We start from the raw sequence: 19708 nt of genomic DNA, 5'->3' as shown, positions 1-19708 counted from the left end.
CTGTCTTTCCTCAATTTGAATCTGAGGTTCTTAATCTGAGCAAGAGGAAGAATCCCATCAGCATTCAACTTACTCAAGCCATTCAAGGCCTTATACACCTCAATCATATCATCTTGCAGGTGCCTACTCTCCAGGTGCTGCAATTTGCAGAATTAAAGCCTTTCTTGGTAAGAGCATCCCTTTGTTCCCCTCACCAATCTTGTTGCCCTTCTTCATACTTGTTCTAGCAACTCTACACCCTTCATAAAATGAGGCCTCCAGACCTGTACACAGTACTCTAGGTGTGGCCTGATCATTGCCTTGTATAACGGGATAATCATCTCCCTGTCCCTGCTAGCAAAATTCCTATATATCATTGACAAGAAGCCATAACCTACCCTGGGAGCCCGTCTGCACTGCTCAGTGAACTTAATATTCGACTACACAATTACCCCCAGGTCTTTTTCACTTTCCACTTCCCTGAGTGTAGTACCACACAGTTGGTACATTTCCCTTCAGTTATTGCTACCCATATGCAGTACTTTGCATTTGTCAATGTTAAACTTCAATTGCCACTTCTCAGCACATTTGTCCAACTTATTAGCATTAGCAGAGGCATTTGATGCAAGAAAGCAAGCTTATGCAGCATCAGCCAAAAAAAAAAAAAAAAAACCACTTCCACTTCACCCCTCTGTTCATTCGAAATACCTGTCCAGCTGAGCCTTAAACTTATTTAGGCTATCAACTCCCACGACAAGGGATGGAAGTCTGTTCCACCAACCAACCACCCGCTGGCTAAAGGGAAGTTTCCGCACATCTATCCTACATCTGTCTTTCCTCAATTTGAATTTATGCCCTCTCAGGTGATTATTCTGAGCAAGAGGAAGAATCCCATCAGCATTGAGCATGCTTAAACCATTCAAGGCTTTATACACCTCTATCAGATCACCTCGCTGGTGCCTAGTCTCCAGACACTATAATTTGCAAAACTTAAGCCTTTCTTCATAAGAGCACCCCTTTGTTCCATTCACTAATCTTGTGGCCCTTCTCTTTACTGGTTCCAGCAGCTCTACATACTTCTTGAATTGAGGCCTCCAGACCTGTATACAGTACTCTAGGTGTGGCCTGACCATTGCCTTATACAATGGAATAATCACCTCCTTATCCCTGCTAGAAAAATTCCTATATAACATTGACAATACACCATGAGCTACTCTTGCAGCCCATCTGCACTGCTCAGAGAACTTCATATGCGCCTGCACAACCACCCCCAGGTCCCTTTCATTCTCTACCACTGTCAGTGTAGTACCACAGAGTTGATACGTTGCTCTGGGGTTGCTGTTTCCCATATGTAGTACTTTACATTTGTCAATGTTAAACTTCATTTGCCACCTCTCAGCCCTTCTGCTCAACCTTTCCAGATCCTGTTGCAGCAGCAGCATAGTGTCAGTAGTGTCCTTGACAACCCTGCCAACCTTCGTATCGTCTGCAAACTTGGACATTAAGCTTGATATACCATCATCAATATCATTTATAAATACAGAAAACAATAATGGACCCAACACTGAACCCTGAGGGAGTCCACTAATAACATTAGTCCACGATGAGCAGTGTCCATTGATTACCACTCTCTGTCTTCTCCCCCTCAACCACCCCCTTTATCCATAGCAGCAATTTGCCTCCAATGCCACACTGCTCCAATTTGTGCAGTAGTCTTCCGTGTGCAACAGTATCAAAAGACTTTCTAAGATCCAAGTATATAATATCAAAGTTATTCCCTGCATCCAGTTCTTTTGTGACTGCATCATAGAATCCAATCAAATTGGTCAGGCAAGACTTCCCCTTAACAAAACCATGCTGTGTCCGAGCTATAACTGAAGTCTTGTCTAGATAATCCTGCAGTGCTTCTTTAACCAGTGCCTCCATTAATTTTCCTGGAACAGAAGTTAAACTCACAGGTCTATAATTACTTGTGTCAGCCTTTGATCCTCCTTTGTGAATTGGGGTCACATTTGCACATCTCCAGTCTATGGGTACCTCCCCTGAGTCCAAAGAAGCTCTCATAATTATGGCTAAGGGTTTGCTTACTTCCTTTGCTGCCTCCTTTAATATAACTGGATAGATTCCATTCACCCCAGGTGCCTTTCTTGTGTTTATCTTCAACAATTTCTCCTCCACTTTACTCTCAGTTATTACAACATTCTCTAGCTTACTGCCAGAGTTGAATACACCTCTGGCATTCCCCTCGCTGAATAACTTCTCATGTTTGAATGTCGATGCAAAATATTAATTTAGTTTGTTAGCTACCTGAGCAGGATCATCAACAGTTGACCCATCGATATCAAGTAGACCAATCTGATTCATCCACTTCCTTCTAGAGTTTACATAAGTAAAGACCTCTTTGCTGTTTTTCTTTGCATCCCTTGCGAAAGATTTCTCGTAATCTGCCTTCGCCTGCCTAAACTCCTTTGTAACTTGGTTACAGATCAACTTGTAACTATAATAGGCTTCTGTGTCATGTGTTAATTTGTATGTATCCCATGCATTTTTCTTCTCTGCCATATGTCTCATTAGTTCATCTGACATCCATTTTGGCCTAAACCTTGAACAATATTTCTTAGTTGGTATGTAAAGCCTAGTAGCTTCCAAGATAAATTCTTTGAATGCTTCCCATTTTGAATTTGCTGTTGGTAACATCATCAGTTGGTCCCACTGTATAGAATTTAAATATTGTCTCACTCCATCGTAGTTACTTTTACGAAAGCAATAATCCTTCCCTTTACCCCTAATGGTAGTTACCTCTTTGAGTAAATCCCACTTCGGCACACTGTGATCACTGCCACCTAGTGGTTCATTTATCTGCAGATTCTTAATGCATGAAGAATCACTACTGAAAATCAAATGAAGAGTTTTACTCCCTCTAGTTGCCTCCCGAACATGCTGATGTAGAAAACAATCATCCAATAAATCCACAAAAGCCTTCCTAGTGTGTGTGTGAGTGACCAGCCCCCAAATTCCAGTCAATATCTGGGAAATTAAAATCCCCCATTATAAGACTCTCTGATTTACTGGTCCACTCTATTTCCCTGTACAGTTTCTTAATATACTCATCAGAGTCATTAGGCCTATAGCACACTCCTACTCTCAATTTTGATCTCACACTAAACTGAATCGACATTGCACTGTCCAGCGATGTCGACTGGCTTCACTTCCTTGGATTTCATGTGTTTCTTAACTAATAGCATAACCCCTCCTCCCTTCCTATCCTGTCTATCCTTTCTGTAGACATTGTACTCCCCAAATTCCAGTTCTGCATTCCTTACATCTGTGTGACACCACGTCTCTGATATCCCAACAATATCTGCCTTTGATGTTTTGAGCAATACCTCAAATTCATCAAATTTATTTACTAAACTCCTAGCATTGGTGTACACGCAAGTATACATGCACCTGCTTCTATTCTTAGCTACCTTAACACAACCCATGTGTTTACTTGTACCACAATGATTCCCAGCAGTCTCTGAAATATCCTGCATCTTGTTTTTCAGGCTTCTGCTCATTCCAATAGAAGCAGTGCAAGAATCTCTTTCACCTCTGCCAGTGGCTACTGTTAATCTATTAGTCTTTGTCCCCCCCCCAAGCTAGCAGTTTTCCGACCCACCTAACACTGCCTCGATAGCATCAGCAAATATTCTTGCACCCTTTCTATTTAAGTGTATCCCATCCCTGTAGAAGCAGTCTCTCCTGTTAACAAGTACAGTCCAGGCTGAAAAAAATTCTACCCCTTGAGCCTTGCACAATCTTTCCAGGGCCGAATTGATCGACAAGGCTCTCATCATATACTCCCTCCTATCGTGTCTGGGCAGAATTGCAGACACTTTCAAATTCAACCCTAATTCACGGCTTTTTTTCAACAGTGACCTGTACTTGTTAAGTAATTCTGCCGGTCTCCTACTCTTGATATCATTAGTGCCAACGTGTACAATTATATCACCTTTTGTGCCCTTAAAAGATGATATCCGCTCTACGTCATCAACCTTTGCCCCTGGCAGACATACCCTGGTCCTGTTCCACCTATCCTTTTTACAAAGCATGTGCCCCGTTTCCCTGACAATAGAGTCACCAACAACTACTAGTTCTTGTTGGAAAATGAACTATCTACATCCAGTTGGTGTAGCATACTGTCTTTACTGTCGTTAAAAACCCTGCTAACCTTTGTATAATCTGCAAACTTGGACAATTTCATCGATATCATTGATAAATATACAATACAACCAGTGGTGAGCTGTGAATATTTTAACAATGGGCTCGCAGTTTTTCGGTCTTTCTACTGAGTAAATTTGATTGGTCATGGAAGTGACGTCATCCGCGGCTTCCACTAGAGGTGCAGATGATGTCACTTAACCATGCGTATAATAGTAAATGTGTAAAATGTTCCTAGGGCTATCTAAAAAAAAAAAAACCTGGCTGTCATGCCTCGCCGTACGATGATAACACTGTCTTATCCAAATAACTGGATAAAACAGTGTCTGGAGTTCTAACTTTTTAGAATTTTTGAACAGTATGACGTCACAATCATGCTTCCTGAAGTTACTACTGCAGTAAGTATGATTGCAACAATACAAATATTTGTCAACAATTTCTTTCTTCGTCTTACAATTTCGTTACATTCCATTGTTAGTGACAAATGGGCCTGGAGTACTGGGGTCCATAGTTTAACAGATATTTATTTAAAGTATACCCAGTAAAATAAAATAAAATAAAATATTTCCAGAAGCTTTCGGAACTCGTGTCCCTTTCTCAACTGACAGAATTTTTGAATACATTACAAGCAAACTGTGGCACGTTACTCATTCGTCATTGTTGTAGCACGGACGTGTGCTGCCTTGCGCCAGTGATCATCCATCAATAAAACGGTTGTCTCCAGGATTGGATGTATACGCATGCCTTTCTGGCGATTTAATGCCTTAGGGTTGTTCATTATGTTTAGTGACTCTAGCCATAGGCGGTGGCGAAAGTGTCGCGCGTGGTCCACTATCTCAAAGTCGCGCTTGGGGTCAAGATCGTGGTTGGTAGCCCAAAAATGTTCTGCAAGCGCGGACTGGTCAGTTTCGGCAAGCCGGATTGCTCTGTCGTGTTCCGTGAGGCGATCCTGGAGACGTCTCGATGTCTCACCTACGTAGCAACTGTTACAGGCCCTACAGGTGATACGGTACACTACATTGCTGCGTAAGACAGGTGTGACAGGGGTCTTCACACTGGAGACAAGTGAACGTAGGTTCCTACCTGGTAATTGTACACATTTTATGTTGTAACTTCTCAGGATCTTCGAGATACGTCCTGACACTCCTGGATAGTACGGAATGTAGGCGGATGATATGCCGACTTGCTTCGGAGGTCTTGGGTTGGAAGTAAGTTCTTGTGCCTGTAACAAGCATCTGTTTAGTACATGGGATGGATAACCGCATCTGGTTAAGTCCGCCTTCACACGGGAGATCTCGTTACGTCTAATTGTGTCGGTGCTGGAATGGCTCCAGGCCCTGGAGAACAGGGTGCGGGCAGTGCTATTGAGATGGCTTGGAGCGTGGCCGGACCCGTAGTTGGTGAATTGACCGCACCACATGGGTTTGCGGTATACTGAGGTCTCTAGATGTGGGCCTACGCGATGCACTAGCACGTCCAGAAACGGGAGCGAACCGTCCACCTCTGATTCTACGGTAAACTTGATGAAATTGGATAGAGAGTTGAGGTATTCTAGTAGTACCGTTTCAGAACCACGTGGTATTATGGTAAAAATATCGTCGACATATCTACACCACGTTGTAATAGGTGTAGGTGGGTTCTGGTGTATCTGCTTCTCCAGATCTTCCATGGCGATGTTAGCTACTACGGAACTGACAGGGGCACCCATAGCAGTGCCATGTACTTGTTTGTAGAGTGAGTCTTCAAAGGTGAAGATGCTGCTAGAGAGGCATAGGTTGAGGGCGGTACAGATGTCATCAGTGGATAGTGACGTCCTGGATTGGAGGCTTAAGTCGCTCTCAAGGAGCCTTCTGGCGCAGTGCACGGCCTGTTGGACGGGAATCGAGGTGAATAAAGAAACCACGTCAAATGATGCCATGACAGAGTTATCAGGGATTGAAATGTCCTTAATGGTGTTAATGAATTCACTGCTGTTTTTAACGGTGTGAGATGTATTACCTATAAGAGGCGAGAGGAGGCTCGCGATGTGTTTGGACAGTTCATACGTTGGGGCACTGCAGCAAGACACTATAGGTCTGAGAGGAATACCCGGTTTATGGATCTTTGGTAATCCGTAGAATTGTGGTAGTTGGCAGCCAGTAGCACGCAGAAGATGGTGAGTCGCGGTCGGGATCTTCTTATCTTTAAGCCATGCGTGGACAAGTTTATTAACATTTGCTTCCAGACGTTTCAAGACTTTAACGGGAGGATCAGGTAGAGGTTCATATACGTTAGGATCGAGTAATAGGGCCAAGGCTTTCTCTCGGTAGGCTGATCGGTCCAGCACAACAGTCCGGCGCCCTTTATCCGCAGGAAGTACAACGATGGAGTTGTCTTTTCTTATAGATGACAGGGCGGCACGTTGGCGGTGGTTGAGGTTTGAGCACGTTTTTCGAGTGTTGCGGAGGACTGCGGCAGTCTTGAATCGGATCTCGTTGGCAGTTTCTTCGGGAAGGTTGGTAATACTGGCTTCTATGCCCATAGCGAGCTGTGTGATGGGAGGTTTCGATGGTATAACGATCCCTGATAACTCTGTCATGGCATCATTTGACGTGGTTTCTTTATTCACCTCGATTCCCGTCCAACAGGCCGTGCACTGCGCCAGAAGGCTCCTTGAGAGCGACTTAAGCCTCCAATCCAGGACGTCACTATCCACTGATGACATCTGTACCGCCCTCAACCTATGCCTCTCTAGCAGCATCTTCACCTTTGAAGACTCACTCTACAAACAAGTACATGGCACTGCTATGGGTGCCCCTGTCAGTTCCGTAGTAGCTAACATCGCCATGGAAGATCTGGAGAAGCAGATACACCAGAACCCACCTACACCTATTACAACGTGGTGTAGATATGTCGACGATATTTTTACCATAATACCACGTGGTTCTGAAACGGTACTACTAGAATACCTCAACTCTCTATCCAATTTCATCAAGTTTACCGTAGAATCAGAGGTGGACGGTTCGCTCCCGTTTCTGGACGTGCTAGTGCATCGCGTAGCCCACATCTAGAGACCTCAGTATACCGCAAACCCATGTGGTGCGGTCAATTCACCAACTACGGGTCCGGCCACGCTCCAAGCCATCTCAATAGCACTGCCCGCACCCTGTTCTCCAGGGCCTGGAGCCATTCCAGCACCGACACAATTAGACGTAACGAGATCTCCCGTGTGAAGGCGGACTTAACCAGATGCGGTTATCCATCCCATGTACTAAACAGATGCTTGTTACAGGCACAAGAACTTACTTCCAACCCAAGACCTCCGAAGCAAGTCGGCATATCATCCGCCTACATTCCGTACTATCCAGGAGTGTCAGGACGTATCTCGAAGATCCTGAGAAGTTACAACATAAAATGTGTACAATTACCAGGTAGGAACCTACGTTCACTTGTCTCCAGTGTGAAGACCCCTGTCACACCTGTCTTACGCAGCAATGTAGTGTACCGTATCACCTGTAGGGCCTGTAACAGTTGCTACGTAGGTGAGACATCGAGACGTCTCCAGGATCGCCTCACGGAACACGACAGAGCAATCCGGCTTGCCGAAACTGACCAGTCCGCGCTTGCAGAACATTTTTGGGCTACCAACCACGATCTTGACCCCAAGCGCGACTTTGAGATAGTGGACCACGCGCGACACTTTCGCCACCGCCTATGGCTAGAGTCACTAAACATAATGAACAACCCTAAGGCATTAAATCGCCAGAAAGGCATGCGTATACATCCAATCCTGGAGACAACCGTTTTATTGATGGATGATCACTGGCGCAAGGCAGCACACGTCCGTGCTACAACAATGACGAATGAGTAACGTGCCACAGTTTGCTTGTAATGTATTCAAAAAATTCTGTCAGTTGAGAAAGGGACACGAGTTCCGAAAGCTTCTGGAAATATTTTATTTTATTTTATTTTACTGGGTATACTTTAAATAAATATCTGTTATTCCATTGTTAGTTGTCCCTAACAGCTGTGTATGTTGTTTCAACTACAAGATCGGTACATCAATTGGTGTTATTTTACAGAGATATTTAGATACGTTGCACTCACAAGTATACATCGCTTACTTTATTTATCATAAATCCATTGTATCTTGTCTTCCAGAAATTATGAAAATCTATGAATGATCAATAAAATATTAACAATAAAAATGCTCTTTTATTTCGTAATCGATATATACAAAACAAAATACCTAAAAGAAACGCGAAGGATTTTTTGCATAAACAATCTACCGCACATGCGCAACTTAGCGAAATATAATGGATACATTTTTTTCATGATAAAATTTTAATATTGCGGATAAAAAATAATATGAAAAATTTCCCATATCACAAATAACATAAAAACTATCACAAAGCATTCCACAATACAAAAACAAATATTACATTAAAAAAAACAAGCTTTCTAGAAAAAGTACACGAAAAATCACAGATTACATAAAAAAAATTATTTCACAAATATTCAAGAAAAATTTATTCTAAAAATTGCCATATAGAATTTACTTCTTTATTGTTGTCTATATATTTGTTGTTGATCTTCTGCTTTGCTCAATAGCTGAGCGATGATTTCAGAGGAATCATTTGACGTAGCAATCGGATAAAATTGAAGCAATGGTTTTCCATTTAGATGTATGGTCATCATAATCTGCAATGTGTTTAATTGTCACAATATTATTCATTACACTGAAAGCTCACTCAGCTTCAGCACTGCTAATTGCAATGGTTTCAAAGATATTTTTGGCTTTCTTAATTGAAAGGGAATTTCACTCGATTTTAAAGATAAACTGTCTTCGACAAAATCTCTAAAATCATTAATTTTTATTTCATATTTTATCAGAAAACTTAAATTTCTTATTCGGTTTTCACAGTCTTGTAACCAAGAAGAAAGTTCTTTCACATTCCACGATTTTGGGTAGCATATGTTTAAAATTTCTTTCAATGGTATCATTGTTTTCTTTATTTCATTTAAAATCGCCCTGTTGCATTAATAACTTATCCTTTAAGGATAAAACAATGCATTTAATAACTTGTCATGAGGAATTTTTTTACTTTCGATTTTGATTCCTTCAAATTCTTTCAACTTCAACATGCTCTCAATTTTAGCTTCATAATTTCCTTCAGAATTTTTCAAATTAGCAATAGCATTGATAGTTCAAATAATTAATTTATCTGCTTTTACCATGGTGATTCTTTAAAGCTTCTGAAATGTAAGAGAGCTCCTGCAGGATGTCAATCATAGTGTTAAATGGTTAAGAAATTCCAAATTTAAAAGTCGATTTAATAATCCGGAATATTTAACTTCTGATTCAAAATGTTTGTACAAAGTGGGATAATTCCTCCAACCCACAATTGCCGTCTGCAAGCTACAAGCTGCTCATCGTGGCCCAAACACACAACCGATCTTTATAGTCCCCACCACATCAAGTTCTTTAGCAATCATCCTTAATTCACGCTAGTTTTTTGGAGATTGGCGATACAGTTTTTTTTTTTTTAATTATTGCCTGTATGCCATTATATTTTAGAACATTTTCTACACAGTGAAAGGCTCAACAAAGTTTCAAAATCTGCCAACATTTCACCTTCGTCAAGTTTATATAATATCTTAGTTGCATCAATCCCCCCCCCCCCCTACGTTGCTACTCTCACTAGTTCTTTGAATACAGTGCAAAATGTCGGAATCACACGGATATTCAGCTACTGTGACCATGTAAACATAGACAGGAGAAATTTACTGGAAGGCGTGGATCATTCACACACCGAAAAACATATGCCCGTTTGTCGGAGTAAAGGGAAACCATAACACAGGTTGACCAGAGGCTATAATCCGTGTTGAGAATCTTCTTAATCCTCTGACTGGCTATGGAAAGTACAGTGACTAGCGCGACTTCTCGGTATATGACTGCAGAGGTTTTAAAGACACCACTAACATTGTGAAATGGTAATCCCTTTCACCCTTAATTCGCACTTTCTAATTACCTAAATTGCCTAAAGGCCAGAGGTGAGAACAATGCATACACAGTTGTCTCTCCTATTCCGTGGGCGCCTCAGTAGCCAGGTGGACAGGAGCAGCAGTGCGTAGCACACGCTTCTTGATTAGACAGGGGTTCGAGCCCATGACCACCAAATATGGAGGATGCGGAAAGGTCAGGGAATGACCACTGCATATCCCTGGAGCAATATGGTTGCTAATGCTCCTAAAAAAAAAAAAAAAAACCCTAATCCGTTCATTTCATGGAAATTTTCTTTGTTCAACAGAATATTTAAATTTAATTTATTTTTTTAATTTTTTAAATTAAATTTAATAAAATTAAATTTAATTTTAAAATTACATTTAAATTAAATGAAAATTAAATTTTAACTTTAATTCCAAGGGGAATCAAAATTTTGCTATAAAGAAGTTCATTAAGCAGAGGTCCGACTGTAATTAAATCAAAAATGAAGCAATTTTAAAATACATAACCGATCGATTGCGCCATTAAAATGCTGAGAAAGTAAGTGGCCCCATTCGCCCCAACGTAATTTTGGCTCTGGATACTCAATAATTGCATTCAGGATTTCATTTGCAAAATAAATGATTGTCTCAACAATGGGCCTGCAAATTTTCAAAATAAATAACAATGGGCTCTCGCAAGCCCACTATAGCTCACCACTGAATACAACAATAGGCCCAAAACTGAACCCTGGGGAACTCCACTAATAATATTTGTCCACAAAGAGCAGTGTTCATTGATTAACACTCTGTCTTCTCCCACTCAACCATCCCTTTATCCATTGCAGCAACTTTGCCCTTAATGATATATCTCTCCAATTTGTACTGCAGTCTTCCACGTGCAACGGTATCACAAGCTTTCCTGAAATCCAAGTATACGATATCAAAATTATTTTTGGCATTCAGTTCCTTTGTGAATATCCAATCAAATTGGTCAGACAAGACCTCCCTTTAACAAACCCATGTTGTCTTAACTATTACTCCAGTCTTGTCTAGATGATCTTGCAATGCTTCTTTGACCATCTTTTGATTTGATCTTTTGATTAATGATTCCATTATTTTCCAGAGAACACAAGTTAAACTAACAGGTTTATAGTTACTTGTGTCACCTTTTGAACCCCCTTTGTGAATTGGTGATACATTTGCACACCTCCAGTCTATGGGGACCTCCCCTGAGTCCAAGGAAGCTCTCATAATTATGGCTAAGGGTTTGCTTACTTCCTTTGCTGCCTCCTTTAATATAACTGGATAGATCCCATCCACTCCAGGTGCCTTTTTTATGTTTGACTTCAACAATTTCTCCTCCACTTTGCTCTCAGTTATTACAATATCACTTAGTTCCCTGTTAGAGTTTGATAAACTTATGGCACTCCCCTCATTGAATAACTCCTCATGTGTGAAATGTAGATGCAAAATACTCATTCAGTTTATCAGCTACCTGAGCATGATCATCAATAGTCAAACCATCTATGTTAAGTGGAACAATCTGATTCATCCCTTTCCTTCTAGAGTTTACATAAGTAAAGAACTCTTTGCTGTTTTTCTTTGCATCCTTTGCCTGCCTAACCTCCTTTGTGACTTGATTACAGACAAGCTTATATCTGCCATAGGCTTCTGTGTCACCTGATACTTTATATGCATCCCATACATTCTTCTTCTCTACCAAGATCCTCATTTATTAATTCATCTGACATCCATTTAGGCCTAAACCTTAAACAGTATTTCTAAGTTGGAATGAAAAGCCTAGTAGCCTCCAAAATTAAATACCTGAAGGCTTCCCATTTAGAATTCAACGTTGATAACATCATCAGTTGATCCCACTGTACAGAATTTAAAAACTGTCTGAGACCCCTGTAGTCACCTTTACGAAAGCAATAGCCCTTCCCTTTAGTCTTGATGGTAGTTACCTCTTTAGGGCCACTGCAAGTGGGTAGTCAAGGTAGCGTGGCTTACGGGCAGCAGTTCAGGAGGGCACCAAATTTTATTTTGACATACACAAGTCGGACCTCTGTTTAACGAACTTTTTTCTTTATAGAGAAATTTTCTATTTGACGATATTTTTTGAATTCCCATTGGTAATTACATTTAAAATAGTTTCCATAGAACAAAGGAAATTTCCATATAATGAACGCATTATGAGAGACTTAACTGGGAATGCACTGTTCGAACCTCTGGCCTTCAGGCAATTGAGGCAATTAGTTTGACTCTTAATTCGTGTTACTAAGCAAGAATTAGAAGAGATGAAGAAAAAGAAACAGGAAAATGGCATTTTTTGAACAGCTGACAAAAATTAACACCACGTACAACCACTGATCCTTCTCACCCATACAATACTAGGTGATTTCATGTGCATTAACAACGAGAATTGCTCATGCACATAGACAGAAATGCTCCTTTTCTTTATTTTTTTTTTGGGGGGGGGCTGTTTTCCCCACACTCTGCTAATATAAAGAGAACCTGATACTAACAACTCATACAATTACTACAAAAAGCATCAAATCGTTAAGAAAACTTGAAAACCAACAAACAAACAAAAAAAAAAAAACCTTACCTCAACGGCCCTCGCATACCAGCTGGTACACTTCATCAAACATCCACACTATGAAGCTATGAGAATAGCTTCCGAAGCTATGAGATTCACACTCATACATCCATTCTTTTGCAAACGGAATAACACGCAATAATCGAGGCAGAGGGGCAGCACAACTAAACAACAGCACAATAATTTCACATTTAACACTAAAATTAGAAGTGAATTTGCACCCAATCAAGCAATCAGAAACGCAAAATGAGGTAAATTACACATTCCCAGTAATCAGCCAATCACAGAACTCGACCGAACAATTACTCCGTTCTTAAATGGAGATACCAAGTTCTGTAGTTCAGCCAGAATAAAATATGTATATGATACTATTTTTAGCAAGGCAATGTACAGCATTCAAGGGGATCTTCAAAAGAATTATATGAAAATGACAATGGTAACTTTTTAAAATTTACTGAAACAATTGCTAAATTTGATTCAGTTATGACAGAACATATTCCCGATATTCAGAAATCTGAATGGAAAAATATCGTGCATTATTTGGGCGATCAAATATAAAATAAAATTACTGAAATAATTTCACAAAATATTGAAGATAAAATACTAGAAATGACTAAAGAGCTAAATATTATACAAGGAATCGTACTAAATCAATAGCCTTAAAAATGACATCTTATAAGTTTCTTTGTTCAATTATAATTTGGTATGATATTTTAAGTAAAATTATTCCGGTAAGTAAAATGCTCAAAAAAAAAAAAAAAAAAAAAGGATCCTGATACACATGAAGCTCTTGAATGTATACAAAATATCATGCAATATTTTAAAGAAAATAGAACAAAGGAAGCAGTCCAAACAATTCTTGATTCGTCTAATAATATGGCTACTATCTCACTGGCATTGAAGCTTCATTTTTAGAAGGAAGCATTGTAAGGAAAAAACGTCATTTCAATTATTAAAGTAAAAATGAAGCTATTCAGGATCCACTAGAAAATTACAAATTAATTTTTTCTTTCAAATTATGGACACAACAATTTTCTCGTTAACTGAAAGGTGTACAAATATGAAAGAACATGTAAAAATATTTAAAATCTTTTATAACATTTCTGAATTGAAAAAAGAAAAATGGTCAGATGACGATTTATTAAATCATTGCAAAGATTTACATATTAAACTTAAGTGACATTAATTGTAATGAGTCCAATATCGATGGTTTAGAATTATCTGAAGAACTTAGTACTTAAAATTTATATTAAAGACAACATTACTTCATTTGAAGTTTGGCAATATATGTTACCCAAGGGGCTCAACACCTGGTGAGTATGGGCTTGGTACACAAAGGGTCCTGAGGTGGATATCATCATTCTTCTCTTTATTGGTGATTTCCTTCTCTCTCTCTCTCTCTCTCTCCCTCTCTTAGGGTAATTCAAAAAAATTTTTTTTTTTTTTTGGCTGGTGCAACATAAGCCTCAGGCTTCCTCGCACCATATGGCCAATAATAATAATATTTTAAAAAATGATTTTACAGATACTTTTCCAAATGTAGTAGATGCATTAAGAATTTTTCTAACTTTACCAGTTTCAGTTGCCTTGGGTGAATAGAGTTTTTTAAAATTAATCATAAATAATTAGAGATTCATAATAATTAGACAATCAAATAAATTAGAGATTCACCAACGAATCTCTAATTTGGCAATAATTTCAATAGAAAATGATCTTTTGGAACATTAGCATTAGCATTAGTAGAGGCATTTGATGCAAGAAAGCAAGCTTATGCAGCATCAGCCAAAAAAATAAATAAATAAATAAAAAATAACCACTTCCACTTCACCCCTCTGTTCATTCGAAATACCTGTCCAGCCGAGCCTTAAACTTATTTAGGCTGTCAACTTCCACGACAAGGCATGGAAGTCTATTCCACCAACCAACCACCCGCTGGCTAAAGGCAAATTTCCTCACGTCTATCCTACATCTGTCTTTTCTCAATTTGAATTTATGCCCTCTCAGGTGATTATTCTGAGCAAGAGGAAGAATCCCATCAGCATTGAGCATGCTCAAACCATTCAAAGCTTTATACACCTCTATCAGATCACCTCGCCAGTGCCTAGTCTCCAGACACTGTAATTTGCAAAACTTAAGCCTTTCTTCGTAAGAGCACCCCTTTGTTCCATTCACTAATCTTGTTGCCCTTCTCTGTACTCGTTCCAGCATCTCTACATCCTTCTTGAAATGAGGCCTCCAGACCTGTATACAGTACTCTAGGTGTGGCCTGACCATTGCCTTATACAAGGGAATAATCACCTCCTTACCCCTGCTAGAAAAATTCCTATATATCATCGACAATACACCATGAGCTACTCTTGCAGCCCATCTGCACTGCTCAGAAAACTTCATATCTGCCTGCACAACCACCCCCAGGTCCCTTTCATTCTCTACCACTGTCAGTGTAGTACCACAGAGTTGATACGTTGCTCTGGGGTTGCTGTTTCCCATATGTAGTACTTTACATTTGTCAATGTTAAACTTCATTTGCCACCTCTCAGCCCATCTGCTCAACCTTTCCAGATCCTGTTGCAGCAGCATAGTGTCAGTAGTGTCCTTGACAACCCTGCCAACCTTCGTATCGTCTGCAAACTTGGACAGTAAGCTTGATATACCATCATCAATATCATTTATAAATATAGAAAACAATAATGGACCCAATACTGAACCCTGAGGGACTCCACTAATAACATTAGTCCACGATGAGCAGTGTCCATTGATTACCACTCTCTGTCTTCTCCCCCTCAACCACTCCTTTATCCATAGCAGCAATTTGCTTCCAATGCCACACTGTTCCAATTTGTGAACAAATAAACATTAATGAATTAATTAATAAATTCTCACATCTTAAAGCAAGGAAACAAATTTGTATAATTTTTTAGCATTATAATTTTCCTTTTATTTTATTATTGTGGGTACGATTAACTATGATTTAGAATTTAATGATTTTTTGTTTGTTGTTTCATTATATTACATGTCAGATATGTTGTAGTTCTTTTCTTTTTGAATAAATTAATAATAATTATTTACGCCTTTTTTTATTTTTTAATCCAAATATTTTGGGGCGCCAATTTTGATTTCGCTTACTGGTGGCACATAGGGTCGCAGTGGCCCTGCCCACATCAGTACGTTGTGATCACTGCCACTCAGTCATTCCTTTATCTGCAAATTTTATGGAAAACACTAGGGGTGTTTCCCATAAAATCTGTAATCAAACATAAAAGTAGATGAGTATGAAGCATAATGTGGTAATGTGTGAATTTCATGTACGTTTTTATTAGCACCCGTGAAAATCTCAAGAACAATGTTAATTTTTTTTAAATTATATTTCAACTTATTTTCTCTTAATTTTTTACATATTTTGTCACTGCTGCAGTAAAAATGCCGACACCAGAGCAGTTCAATTTCAGCACTATCAATGAGTTGCACACGCTCAATGAGTGGACTGCGATTCAAGCCAGTGACTACTGAATACAATTTTTTCGTATTCAGTATTCATGTATTATTGAAACTCCTCTGACCTGTTGGTCATACTGGAGTATAAACAAGAACTTTATTATTATTATTTTTTTATCTTCACCTCTCTCTCTCTCTCTCTCTCAGCTCTCAGTGAGCTCCCCATCACCACCTCAGCATTCTTATCCTGGTTCCTATCACACTCATGACAAATGCAAGGTACTGCATTTGTCAATTTAGAGGTACTGCATGTACGCAAGAGTAATCCCAGATTAATGTACCAACTCTGTGGTACTACACTCAGGGTAGTCGAAAATGAAAATAACATGGGGTAATTGTGCAGTCAGATATGAAGTTCTCTGGACAATGTAGACAAGCTGCTCGGCCATCTCATGGGGTTTTGTCAATGATATACAATAACTTTGATAGCAGGGATATGGAGGTGTTATACAATTGTACAAGGCAATGGTTAGGCTACATCTTGAGTACTGCAAACAGAGCTGAAGGCCTGATTTTAGGAAGGATGTAGATAGGCTGGAATGGCTGCAGAGAAAGGCAATGTGATTGGTGAAGGGAGTGAAAGGGTGGTCTTAACAAGAAAGGTTTGTTCTGCAAACTGATGTGTCTGTAGACTAGGTCACATGCAAGGTGATCTGTTTGAGGTGTTTAAGGCCTTGAATGGATTGAGCAAGCTCAATACTGATGACATTCATCCTGTTGCTCAGACCACATATGAGCAGGCATAAATTCAAACTGAGGAAGGATGGTTGTAGGACAGATGTGCCTTCAGCCAGCAGGTGGTTGATTGTTGGAACAAACTGCCATTTGTTGTGGTGGAAGTGAGTAATTTGGATAAATTTAAGGAAGAGCCAAAAAAATTATTGAAGGAATGGACAGATGATGTGAGAAGTGATATTTTTTGGCCAATGCTTTAAAAGCTTGCTTTCGTCCATCATATGTTATGACTAATAATAACCCAAGAATACTTTGTATAATCAAAATAAGTGGCCTGATTATATAACAGATGTTTTACCATAAGGCAATGATTTATTAACCCACCATCCATTGGTCACCCCTCTATGTAGTTGTATATCAATACAACTGCTTAAGTGCCTCTGTAGCTAGGTGGGCAGGAGCAGCAGCGCGTAGCACACGCTTCTTGATTAGACTAGGGTTCGAGCCCATCACCACCAAATACGGAGGATGCGGAAAGGTCAGGGAATGACCACCGCATATCCCCGAAGCAATATGGCCTTAGCTGCTAATGCTCCTAGAAACCAAATAACAACAATGCTTGAATGGTATCTGTCAGACACTATTTTTTGTTAATTATAAGAATAATTTTTTTAGACTTTTTGTGGAACTAATAATATTTTATTAATTATTTACATAGCTGATTCCATATTTGCTTGTTTGAAATTTCTTTTGCTGTATGAGTTTCTTCTCTCATCTTCCATTATAGCCCTTCCATGAATTTCTGGCAAACTCCAAATCCCACACCAAAAACAATTTTCAGAAATGACAGATATAAAGAGCCAAATGATAATGTGCCACTGGTGTACATATATTATTCATAATTCATATGAATTATGGCTATGTGCACTGATGTACAACTCCAACTAATTCCATAAAAAAAAACAAAAAAAAAAAAAAATCCCTCATTCACTTGCATGTCATCTGCCAGATGTCAAACCAACAATTAACCTCTTATCTGTATTAAATCAAAATGAAAACAATACTGTCTTAAAATAATCAGTTTTGGAATATTGAGGTATAATGGTACATGAGAGGATTGTTTTATAAATAGAAAGCAATTGTCTATCACTTTTACTTCTGTTCTCTGGAATATCTTTTGGCCAGTGAGTTGGTGAGTAATGGAACAAGACTGACAGCTGAAGAAATATCAAAGGTCAGCTGGTATTTTTTTATACTTTTCCCTTTATATTTTTGTTACTCTTTATTTATTTATTATTATTTTATTAGCCTATGGCTAATACTAATACCAAAAAGAAAAAAAAAAATCCTTTGCCTGTATTTCCTGAAAATTATGACTACAAAAATTGAAGCCTAATATCCACAGGTATCGTTTGTGCTTTCTGCTTTGCACCAAAACTAAAATATAAACTATTATCTATTATATACAATAACAGATAATAGTACAAAATCAAATGTGTCATTACATACATAACTATTACAAATCTTCTGTCATCTACAAGTAACATCGCTTATTTATTAATATTCTTTTGCCTTTCGAATTCATAACTTCCTCGCCCCAAACACGTCCCTGTACTTTTTCTTTTTTTTTCGTAGAAATGCATTTGTAGGATTCAAATATTGAGAGGGAGAATCATTTCTAATTATCTTGCTTATGTAACATTCTTTTTTTTTTTTTTTTTTTTACTTACTGAAATTTATTGTGGAATTAAGTCAAATTAAAATCTATTTTATTTGAATAATATTTCAAATAGGTATACATGAGTGCGTTGGACAGGGCCGGATTTAAACTTGTGGCCATAAGCAATAACATATATTAGGCCCTTCTCTCTTACGGTTCACCTGTGAAAATATTAAAAAAGAATTCGCTATACTCCAGAACACGGTGCACCTTCAGCCTGCCATGGTCTTGAGGTGTTTATTCCCCCTCTTCCAGCTGTTTTAAAATAGGAAAACGAGTTCCCGATTTTAAAACAGCGGCAAGGGTGGGATAACACCCTAACTAACGCTAACCATAGCAGGTTAGGCACTTGATTTTCAAAGGGGCACCGTGTTCTGGAGTTTACCAAAGAATTTTTTAAGATGGACCGAGGCCCCTTGTAATGTGAGACCCTAAGCTGTAGCTTGTTTAGCTTATATGTAAATACGGCCCTGGCGATGGTCAGGTTTCTTTGAACTGTTCCCAGATGGTCAACCAAATGTTTGTCGTTAAGAATTTTCCAATCCTGGCAAAAACAAACCAAACACGAAACTGCAATAAAATTTCAAGGGCTGGTAAAATAGAACAACTACCATCTAATATTAAAATGCCGCGTATTTTAGAATTAACGATACGATACAAAAGAAAAAAAAAATGGTGATCGAAAGTAAAACGAGAAAAAATGGTGTGCCACATGGAAAGCTCAAACAAAATAATGCTTCAGATTCATAATAATAAAAACTAATTTTTTTTTTTTTATTCTTTATTTAGCTAGCAACTTAGGATCATATTAATCTGTTTATCACTGTCACGTAGTAAACAAAGGTGCGATGACAACCACATCCATTAATGACACAATGCTGCTATCAACTAAAAACTATAATACATAGGATAATGCAAATTAATAGAAAAAAAAAACGTTATGGAAATAAATCTAGAAACGTCCTACTGCATTTGCTATCAAACTCACTTTATTGTTCTTCTTGCCATTATCTACCTCTGCAGGATCACGTCAGCCAGACAGAAAAACTTATAAACAACGCAGACGATAC

The 19708-nt window shown here is 38.8% G+C and overlaps 1 protein-coding gene across 1 annotated transcript in view; it reads right to left on the bottom strand.

Moving 5' to 3' along the window:
* LOC150083702 (PRELI domain-containing protein 2-like) overlaps positions 1-19708 on the bottom strand; it is a 77618-nt gene extending 57910 nt beyond the window's left edge. The window contains exon 1 of the mRNA XM_090378574.1: positions 19627-19708. The gene's annotated coding sequence lies outside the window, so the exon portion shown is untranslated. The remainder of the gene's footprint in view (positions 1-19626) is intronic.

The sequence above is a fragment of the Mastigoproctus giganteus genome, chromosome 7 (assembly GCF_048544385.1).
Source record: "Mastigoproctus giganteus isolate SK-2022 chromosome 7, ASM4854438v1, whole genome shotgun sequence".
Classification (NCBI taxonomy): domain Eukaryota; kingdom Metazoa; phylum Arthropoda; class Arachnida; order Uropygi; family Thelyphonidae; genus Mastigoproctus; species Mastigoproctus giganteus.
Note: the sequence above shows the minus strand (reverse complement) of the source record. Positions and strands in the feature narration are given on the sequence as shown.